The following is an 11,738-nucleotide window of genomic DNA, read 5'->3' as shown; positions in this document are numbered from 1 at the left end:
AGAAGTCGTCTTAGACGAAGAAGAAGAAGAAGAAGAAGTGGAGTTAGGAGAGGGAGAAAAAGATACCTCAGGTACACATCCTAGCCCTCCTCCCTGTGCTACCCACACTTCTAGGGGCCCTGTTCTAGAGGGATCCCCTATTGAACAAGGCGCGCACACGCCAAACCCAACCCAACCTAACCTTGCAGAGGACATTCTTCAGTCCTCTGTCGATCACACAGCCGGGCAACCACCTTCTACTCCTATATCCTCTCAAAAGGATGAAGGTTTTACTACAAGAGTCCCATCGCCCATGGACTCGAGACATCCTAGAGAGGCATCTGTTGCCTCTCCACACAAGAGTGACCACCCAGACCATGCTTCAGAGGCATTTGTGAGAGTCACCGCGACAAAGGGTCTAGAACGCCCAATGTCTCCACCAGATCACTCTGCCATGATAGGCTCTAAACCTACAGGGCACGAAATCTACAGAACACCAGTAGGGTCTCCTCTTGGAGAAGTTCAAGGATCTGGTGGAAGTCCCCGAGCAGACTACGATATACCAGTCGCTGAGGGCGCCTCACGCTCCGAGGCTACTAGGTCACCATGTGTTGGTGATCTAGGTTCCCAGGATGCCTATGTGACGAAGGGGGAGCTACAAACCTTCGCCACAGTGGTATTCCAAAAGATTGACGAGTTGAAAAGCTTGTTTATCTCTCGCACGATGACAGAGGACCTTGCCCCGATCACAGATGCTTTGAAGGAGTTGACCTCTACAACGACAAAACTCAAGTCTACGCTTTCAACCCTTCAGAGCTCTGTCCTATAGAAGGATGATCTTGCAGAGGCATTCAATGCTCTGACCCTCAATCCTTCTTCAATCAAGACGTTGAAGACAGAACTATCAGAGATGGCCGCCCAGTTCGCTGCTGACTTCATCTCTGTGGGCTACACAGTTTACTCCAAGTTCATGAACGAGATCAAGAACATGTTCTCTTCTGCGATCACCTACGGCATCGACACCAAATCCTCAAGGGCCAACATCAATCATCTAGCAACTCGCAGAGAGCTAGATGCCATGGTCGAAGCCTTAGGGGATATGGTGTGCAAACATACAGACCAACTTCTTAAAGAGGCCCAAGCCTCCAACACGGCGATCAGAGACTGCACTTCCCAGCTCATGAAAGAGGGAGACCTCCTTAGAAGCGAAATCTATCGAAGCATCTCCAAGTTGAAGTGGCCGACAAAGATAGACATAAGCCACGTCTCTGTGCTCACAGAAGAGGTCATTAAGAAAATGAAGAAGGCGGCCACCAAGATTCTGAAGAGATTGAAGAAGGCTCCCTTGGAAACATGCAAGGCAGAAGCCACCAAACACCATGACGATCAAGGAGGTGATGACCATGATCGTCATGAGGGGGAGAAGAAGGCTGAGAAGAAAGATGAGCCAAAGAAGACTTCTGCCAAAGGCATCAAGATAGTGGACTCCACAGCTTCCTTGTTCTCAAAAGGCAAAGAAAAGGCACCAGAGCCTAAAGGCAAAGGCAAAGGCAAAGCTGTAGAGGAGTCACCACAGATGGGGTCGTCAAGCTCAGAGACTCCACAACAAATAAATGAAGAGGAGTACAGCGACCCTGCGCTCATTCAAGCTTTAAAGGAGTCTCTGGCAGAGGCTCAAGCAAGAAAGGGCAGAGGCCCCGTCCCCAGAGCAGGAGAAGGCCCTTCATCAAAATTCCCACAAGTCCAAGAAGAAACGTCCACGGGTACGTTCGACGCTCTGCAAGGAACTGTCAAACCTATCCTTGCAGAGGGGTCCACCCAGAAGTCAATTCTTGAAGAAGAAGAAGTCAAAATGCTAGAATCCGCCACAGTAGGAAGGGTCTTTGAAATATTCGAATCAATGAGCAAGATTCCCATGCAACAAGTTCGCACAGAGCCTGCTTCTACTGTGGAAGAGATTCTGCTGTGGAGATACTCTGCAGTAGACACAGAGCCCCCCTATGATCCAGAGCTCACAGGTATTCCTTCTGCCGCTGCCAAGTTCCACTTCTCTAAGCTCACCAGGCCACGCGAGCAAGTCTTCTCAGAGCACATGATTGTGTCTCTTGAAACTATTTCTCCAAGGACCCTGCTAAAGAGGACGGTGCTCTATGCTCAATACGTTGTGAAGAGGGATCACGACAACCTGTACACATTCACAGATGCTGACCTCCACAACCTCTGTGTATTTGATTTGATCTTCTTGCACAAAATTCTCAACAAATACATGGAGAGGTGGTCAAGCTATGCTCTGTCGCTTAAAAGGCTTATCGAGGTCATGCACGCACAAGTCAAGTACTACAGCCAGAAGGACTTCGAGATAGCAATGAGGTTAGCCCAGTCAGATCTTAAGATCACCCCTCCAAATAACAGGCCAGGATGGATACTTAGGTGTCATCCCAACTCCATTGTTCGCAACCCCATTTTTGGGTTTGTGTTCTTGGACAAAGATGACATCCTAAGGTTCTTTGATCCGACAGAAGCAAACAAGTACTCCATAGAGACTCTTGAGTGGATATTCAAAAGGGCGCTGGCAGAGGTGAACAAAGGGCATCTAAGGATGGGTGAAGTGTCTGGCATTTTGGAAGTTATCAAGATTCAAGTCAACTTCAGAAAATGGATCTTCAATGTCTATAGAACCATCAAGACTGACATGCTATATGCAGTAGACGACTATCCAGACTCTGCGGTTGGATAAACTTCTGTAATAGCATTGGCTTATGTAACACATTTTTTGTAATTCTTTCTTTATGTAATTCTTTTTCAGAGGATGAATTTTATCTCCTTTTGTAATTTCTTTCAATTAAGTCATCTCTTGCTTTAAATTGTCATTTTTTTTACTTTTTCATACTTAGGGGGAGATTGTTAGCTCTCATATTTCATTTAATGTAAAAGTATGAAAAAGTATTACTGCAAGTGTTGACAGAAGGGGTTCTACCACAGAAGACCACAGAGGACCAACAACAGAAGATGATCATTCGTATAAGTCAAGATTGACAGAACCTCTGTTGTCTCTCACAGAGGTTCTGGAAACTGGTCCTCTGTCTTCAAGTGCTTACAAGTCATATCCAGCAGAGCCTCTGGGATGTCTCACAGAGGGTCTGCAGTTTATCTTCTATGAAGAACCACTTCCTACTGTTTTACTTAGGTTAGTTAGCTGCTCGTGCTTCTCACGTGACTATGTTTGTAATCTACTTTATTTGAACGGCTTAGATCATTTCACTTGTCTAGGTCATGTCAGAAAAGCCGTTAGGAACTAGTATAAATAGTAGCTTAGGCCTTTGTAATTCAGTTTGCTTCCCGTATTGTAATTGTCAATATTTTCAATAGAATTGAAAATCATTTGAAGCTTTTCTCTCGTATTCTTCATTTTCATCATCTGTGTTCTTGATTGATTTCTTACTCTGTTTGTTCATATATTGTTTCCGCTGCACTGTTATTGTCTAAAAGATCATCTAGAGTATTTGATTAATATCATAAGCTGAATCTAAAGGTCCTAACACTAACAGAATTCATTCCACCTTATGGGTCATTTAGGGATATGACCATAAATGAATTTTTAATTAAATCCATAATCTCTTAGCCTACTAATGAAAAGAATTGCTTTGTACTCATGAGAAGCTCATGGATCTAATTAAAATTTCATTCAAGGTTATATACCTAAATATCCCCTTTCGTAGGTCTAACACAAGAATGCCTTAAAATTTGTCGGAAGGTCATGCAATTACAAGAAAAAGTCCAAAGGTTACTTTCCTGAATAACTCACATGTGGCGACCACCTAAACAATCTATCTGATAACAAATCTTGTGTACGTACCTTAAATGTTCGGGTTTGTTAAACCAACTCATTTCCTGGTGGACAATCTTTTGGAAAGACAAATGAGCGGATTCTTTGAATCAGTTTACCTCCCACAACTCCAAAAAACAGTTCTGCAACGGCACAAATAACAAGGAACAAATGCCCACACCGACGAACATTAGTGCCCAACAACTCGAACCTTTACGAACCTTGTTCGGAGGCTCATACAAGATTTTTATGGCGGATGACATCATCAACCCATGTATAGGGTAAAACACACTACGCGCAACTGCAACAACAAATCCAAGGAACAAAACAAGCAGCTTAGGCTTGTTTAGATACAATATCGGTTTGATAGGAATGCCTTTTACCCTCTCGGTTCCAGTCATATCCTCTTTTTTTTTTTCTGCTTACAATTCTTGTTTCTATGGAACATATTATATTTCTGAAAGATCTACGATTTGCAGGGGACCTTGTAACTGATGATTCGAGACATGAACTTTGCTGGTTATCTGCTAGTTCCATGTCTACAAAAACCTGTTCTTGTTCTTCTGCTTGATGTTACCTGATTGAATTTGAATAAGCAGAGCATAAGCCCTATTAGGAACTTTTATCAACTCTTTATGATTACCTAATTAGACATGCTATTATTTTTACAACTTGAGGTACTTGTTTTAATTTAACATACAATAACCACTACAAAAAAATGGGTCTTCTAGGACATGCATGTGTTATATTAAAGTACTCAAAGTTTTGTAAGACCAAAAACTGGTGTTCTATCTAAAGGCGTTGCAAGAAGTTGTTAGGACAAAATTAAGCGATCTAACAAGTTCTATCTACAAAATTGGGTAACCTAGTAGGACACAAACAGTAAATAGTCGTACTAAACTATTTGTACTTTTGAAAGTGACCTATAAAAAGGTTATCAGGGTGATTTACTTTTTGGTTTCCTATTAGGTTGTGAGTTTTGTCGATAGAACTTGCTAGGTTGAGTAACTAAACCCTAACAACATATTACAACACCTATATACAAGACAAGGGACATAATTTTGATCATATAAACTTAAAGTCCTAGTGAGTACTATATTAGGACGTGGAGAAGGACAGTTGGGCGTCCTAATAGACCAATTTTGTTGTAGTGAACCACACTCCAAAGACAAAAAAGGGATTGGTAGGTTACCTTTTTCCAGCTGCTTTCCAGCATGAACCACAACTATGAGCTCAACATTTCGGATGGTAGATAAATGATGTGCAATGACCATAGTCGTTTGAGTGGCCATGACTGTGTCGAGCACATTTATTAAACGCTCGGATTTAGCATCTAATGCACTTCTTGCTTCATCTAAAAGAAGGGTTTTTTTTTTAGAATAGCTCTTGCTCTTTGGCCACCAGATAACTGGGTCTCATGCTCACCCACCATTGTACCAAGCCTCTGCAGAACACAATTGATGAGGTAATTTAAGTGGCTGCTTTATGTTTCTGGTAAATATTTGATAGTGTAGTTTGTACAAGGGCAAAATGCATCAATTTTTGATTTAATTCCTATTCAATTTAACGAAGATTTTTTTATTTATGAATCAATGTAACAAAGTTTCAAAATACCTTTGTACCCATTTTGACCACTAACTTGCTGATATTGTAACACTTTATTAAATGAGTACCCGTTTACAAAAAGGTTATGAGAAGTGGAAAATAAACTGTTAGAATATTCTAACAAAAATAGAAAACACAAATCATGGAGTAATAGTTGGGGTCAAATATTGATCATCATTATTGAGGATCTCCTTTTATGTCAATTTATTTGTTTCCTTTTTTAGGATCCTGTATGCTCTTTATATTGGCTTGTATGTGTTCTTTTGTAATCATCTCTTTCAAGTATAATACAAAAACCCTCTGCATACCAAGCTAAGATGGTATCAAAGCATGTTTAGTCCTGGGAATTCCTACCAATTTCCAACAAAAATGCCCAACACCAAAGCCATTGTCAATCAAATCCCCGATGAATTGACGATGCAGATTGCTGCACTTCTGAGAAATGGTCTCGGAACACAACAAACAACAACTAACTCCGAGAATTTATCCATTGGGATTAAACTCGGTGGTCACAACTATGCCCTGTGGGTAACCCTGATGAAGAAAGCCATTGGAGGTAGGGGTAGAAGTTCTCACATTACAGGGGAACCCTCGCCTCCCTCGAAAACAGACACAACATATACACGATGGGAACAAGATGTTCAGTGCGTTTTCACCTGGATTATCCAAAATCTCGAATCCAATTTGGTGAATAATGTCTCACAGTATCCAACCGCAAAAGCTCTTTGGGACGGGTTAGCCACCACATATGACTTTGGAACAGACTCGTTGCAAGTATTTGATCTTCATAAGAAAGAAAATTCACTCAGACAAGGATCAGATACATTGGAAGACTTGTGGAATAAACTACAAAGCATCTGGATGTCTATTGATAGGAGAGACCTAAATCCAATGAAGGACCCATAAGACATTCAGATCTACAATAAGAAGACTCAAGAGCAGAGACTCTACCAGTTACTTACAGCGGTTGATGACAAGATGGAACCAATCAAGAGAGATATTCTGAAAAAGGATCCTCTTCCAACTGTAGATACGACATATGCCACAATACGGAGGGAAGTTTCCAGACTTAATATACTGAAATCAGGTCCCTCTAATAGTGACTTGACAGAAATTGGGATGGGTTTGGCTGCCAAAGACTCGGCACAAAGAGTAAAGTTTCGATCCAAGGAAAAAGAAGATAAATCCAAATTATATTGCACCTATTGCTAGATGAAGAAATACACCAAAGAGCAATGTTTCAGACTTGTTGGCTACCCAGAGTGGTGGGGAGACGGTCATAAGCAAAAGAGCAACCAACGGTTCAGGTCTGATGGCAAAGGTGCTTTGGCGGCAGGTGTGGGAGGAGATCCCATTGAAAAAGGGAAACAAGAAAGTAGCACAGGGTTTGGGGGAATGGCGGTGACCTCCGATGAAAACCTCATAGGTAAAGGGTTTGAGAGTTACACCTCAAACCCCTCTATTATTAACTTTAAATTCTTCCTCCCAAATGTTTCTTTTTTTGACATTCTTAACTGAGAGGGCCCTAATAAACCAAATGAAAAGACCAAAGCCTGCCATGTTCAGCCCACCTCTCACTCGAGGATTTCGAAAAACTGGATTTTTGATTGTGGGGCTACGGATACCATGTCCTATGATTCTAAAGATTTTTGTAATCTRTCACCTCCATCTAAGTCTCATATTGAGACTGCTAGTGGCGAAAGTGTTGAAGTCAAAGGGGGAGGATCTATCACTTTTTCGGACAAGATGAAAATAAACAATTGTTTATACATTCCCTCCTTATCCTCAAAATTATTATCTATTAGCCAAGTAACAAAACAACTCAACTGTGTGGCGCTTATGTATCCAACATTTTGCATTTTACAGGACATTCGTACAAAGGAGATAGTTGGGCGTGGTATTGAACGAGGAGGTCTCTACTTTGTGGATGAGGTAGTTCACAAGGGACATGCCATGCTTGCTCATGGAACAACCGAAAACAACTTTGGTTATGGCACCGACGACTTGGTCATCCTTCCTTTAGCTATCTTAAAACTTTGTTTCCTAGTCTTTTTTTAAATAACTCCATTCATGAGAAATGTGAAACCTGCATTCTAGCAAAAAATCATAGGGTCTCCTTTAATCAAAGTAATACTAGAGTTGATTTTGTTTTTTCGTTAATCCATTCCGATGTYTGGGGCCCAGCCCCAAATAGCAACAATAGCCGGTTCAAATACTTTGTTTTATTTGTGGATGATTTTTCACAAATGAATTGGATATACTTCATGAAACATAAATCAGAAGTCCCTGAAATCTTTTTTATGTTTTATGAAATGATTCAGACTCAGTTTGGAAAAAAAGTACAGATCCTCCGTTCTGATAACGGAACATAATTTGTGAACAAAACAATGAAAACTTTTTTTCAAGAAAATGGCCTTATCCATCAAACCACGTGTCCTAACACCCCTCAACAGAATGGTACCGTAGAACGGAAAAATCGTATGCTACTCGAAAAAACTCGTGCCATTATGATTGAATCTTGGGTCCCTCATTCTTATTGGCCAGAAGCTCTTGCTACATCAAGATACCTTACAAATCGTCTCCCAACTCAAATTCTAGGAAATAAAACTCCATTACATGTCCTAGCCACCCAAGTAATAGTTCCACCCATTATGACCTTACCACCTCGTGTCTTCGATTGCTCAGTATTCATTCATATCCCCAAGACTAATCAAAACAAACTTAGTCCGTGTGCCGAAAAATGTGTCTTCATTGGGTACGATGTCCATCAAAGGGGCTATCGTTGCTACAATCCTATTACTCGTTGAGTCCATGTCACCTTGGATTGTGACTTTATAGAATCTGACTATTTTTTCGACCACCAATCTAGTGCTCAGGGGGAGAAAGTAAGTGAATCCCTCGATTGGTTGCTATATCAAAGTTGCTTTGAGGATGTTCTAACAGAGTTAGTAGATGGCGCCACCGAACTTGCTTCTTCCAATATAGAAGAGGGTGACGAGTCAGCTCCCACAACCAAGAGGTCGAAGCCACAGAGACAGCTTCCGCTTATACCACTAATGAGTCTTCCAAAGATGATAACCAGCCAGAGGCGAACAATGAGGTAAACAATGTACAACATCATAATAATTCACCAAATGCATCTAAGCATGATAGTTCAGGAAGTCAATTCTTGTAACAAGAGGAACAACCAAACACTCCTATCCTTCCTCCGAGAAAAAATAGAGGAGTCCCTCCTAATCGGTTTTCACCGGAGTACATTCCTCGTGCCTCTAAATACCCGATACAAAATGACAGGGGGAGAGTGGATAAGATTGCAAAGGCTTTTTCGGCTACTCTTCTTTTAGAACAAATTCCAAACACAGCTCAAGAAGCTGAGAAGACGGCTGAATGGAGAGAGGCGATGAATACGAAAATGGAGGCTCTAAAGAAAAATGGCACGTGGGAAAGATGTACGTTACCACAAGGAAAGAAACCAGTTGGATGTAAATGGGTATTTAATATCAAGTATAATTATGATGGCACCATCGAGCGACACAAGGCAAGATTGGTCGCCAAAGGATATACACAAACATATGGTATTGACTACTCTGAAACTTTTTCCCCAGTTGCAAAAATTGACACTATCAGAGTACTTTTTTCAATAGCAGCAAACAGAGATTGACCTCTTCATCAATTTGATGTAAAAAACGCCTTCTTACACGAAGACTTGAAAGAAGAGGTGTACATGGAAGCCCCTCCTGGGTTCTCAGATGATTTTCAAGAAAATGAGGTATGTAAACTAAGTAGGGCTTTGTATGGGCTCAAACAATCTCCGCGCGCATGGTTCGGGAAGTTTACAATGGCAATGAAAAGGTATGGATATAAACAGAGTAATGTTGATCATACCTTGTTCTACAAAAGGAGAGGAAAATTAGTTACATGTCTCATAATATACGTCGATGACATGATCATAACAGGGAGTGATAAAGAAGAAATTAGCTCCCTTCAAAAAAATCTCTTCACCGAATTTGGAATGAAAGACCTTGGGGGTTTGAAATATTTCCTAGGAATTGAAGTGCTTAGGTCAAGAGAAGGGATCTTTATCTCTCAACGGAAGTATATATTGGACTTGCTAGCTGAAGTTGGTATGGTGGATTGCAAACCCAACGATACTCCCATGGTTGTGAATCACAAACTGAAAATGGTCGAAGGAGCCAAATTAGCAGACAAAGAAAGGTACCAAAGGTTAGTGGGAAAATTGATTTACTTGGCTCACACTCGACCCGACATTGCTTATGCGGTGGGAGTGGTAAGTCAATTCATGCACAACCCTCAAAAAGATCATATGGGGGCTGTAATGAGGATTATTTGATACCTTAAGGGCACACCAGGGAGAGGTATAGTGTTTAAAAAAAATGGACACCTAGATGCTAAAGTGTTCACAGATGCTGATTGGGGAGGAAATCCTAACGACAAACGATCAACTGCCGGTTACTTCACCCTTCTTGGAGGTAACTTGGTGACTTGGAGGAGTAAGAAGCAGAAGGTAGTGTCATTATCGAGTGCAAAATCAGAGTTTAGGGGTATCGTTAAAGGGATCACCGAGATCCTTTGGTTAAAGAAGATAATGAAAGACAAATCATGGAGTATTTTCTTGGAGATCCCACTACACAACTTGAGGGGGAGTGTTAGAATATTCTAACAAAAATAGAAAACACAAATCATGGAGTAATAGTTGGGGTCAAATATTGATCATCATTATTGAGGATCTCCTTGTATGTCAATTTATTTTTTTCCTTTTTTAGGATCCTGTATGCTATTTATAATGGCTTGTATGTGTTCTTTTGTAATCATCTCTTTCAAGTATAATACAAAAACCCTCTGCATACCAAGCTAAGATAAACTTAGACATCCATGTCATCAAATGTTATAAAATCAACATGCTACTGGTCAAAATGGGTATAAGAATAAGATTTATCCGAACTTTGTTACATTAAATAAGAAATTGAAAAAATTTGTTATATCGATCTTGGAAAAAGTTATTTGTTATATTAAATAGGAACTAAGGCAAAATTCGTTGCATTTTGATGCAATCTGTAAGAATTTACTTACTCAAGGTAGCTTGTTGATGAAGTCCGTAGCATGGGCAAGTTCGATAGCCGCTTCAATCTCCTCATTGGTAGCATTTTCTTTTCTATACGTTATGTTTTCCCTTACGGTAGTTATAAACAACACAACTTCCCGACTGACTAACTAATGCCATTTTTGATTTTATCCATTTTAGTTGCAAGATTATCAAGTTCCATTTATAAGCACTTCTCTGGTTTCAGGATCATAGAATCGTTCCAACAAACTTATGAAGGTTGACTTCCCGTTTTTGCTTTGACCTACTAAGGCTGCAGTCATACCACTTGGAATGTGCAGAGATAAACCTGATAAAATCTGGAGTCTGGACATGGGGGCATGCAGGGTACCTAAAGTACACGTCTTTGAGCTCGATTTCACTTTTTATATCTTCCTGTATGATTTCATCTTCATTGTATGCATAAAAGCCACGATATTTAAAGATGAATATTCCAAACTCTAAGATGCATCAAAATATAACGAAGTTTTCCTTGGTTCTTATTTAGAGTAACAAAAAGAATTTTTCAATTAACATAACAAAGTTTCAAAATATTCTGGTTTTCTTGTTTTGATGGATAACCTAATGATCTTGTAACATTTGATTATGTGGATGTCAAAATTTATCGTCCACTTCACTGTCATCATCAAAGTTAGCAAGTTATTGGTCAAAATGGGTACTAAACAGGAAAATTTTAAACTTTATTACATTGATTGATGAAAGTATTCTTCATTACACACTAAGATAGGATCTGAACCAAAATTTGTTCAAAATATTGTACGAACTTTAAAGGGCGTAATTACTTACAGTGCCCCAAACATCAGGGCCATAATGATGCTAATAATTTCTCCACCATTGTAACCCTTTTCCAAAATCAATTTGGATCCATACCAAATAGCTAGCCCATAGCTACAACAAGAAACTAGTAAAGATACAACAGTTCCTAACCCGGACGCCAACCCTTGACGTGTCATTGCGGAATAAGCAATTTCTAGCTTGTCGTCGAACTCTTTTAGAAAACGTTCTTTTAACCAATTTTTAGGAAATTTTTTTTTCTGTAGAATTGAATACCATCCAAGCTGCATCTTAAATAAATTTCTCTATTCCAATCTTGGAAATCCTCATACCATTCCGGAGATTGCCCTAATAAAATACGGCCAATATTCTTAGCTATTATTAATAAGGGTAATTTAATATATTTTCTAAAAATTGCTTGAGCTATTAACA

At 40.0% G+C, this 11,738-nt stretch overlaps 1 pseudogene; it reads right to left on the bottom strand.

Annotated features, from left to right (window-relative positions):
• The window catches only part of LOC112519924, a 60,478-nt pseudogene that overhangs the window by 9,920 nt on the left and 38,820 nt on the right, over positions 1 to 11,738 (bottom strand).

Source organism: Cynara cardunculus (assembly GCF_001531365.2).
Source record: "Cynara cardunculus var. scolymus isolate 2C chromosome LG 10, CcrdV1, whole genome shotgun sequence".
NCBI classification, from domain to species: domain Eukaryota; kingdom Viridiplantae; phylum Streptophyta; class Magnoliopsida; order Asterales; family Asteraceae; genus Cynara; species Cynara cardunculus.
Note: the sequence above shows the minus strand (reverse complement) of the source record. Positions and strands in the feature narration are given on the sequence as shown.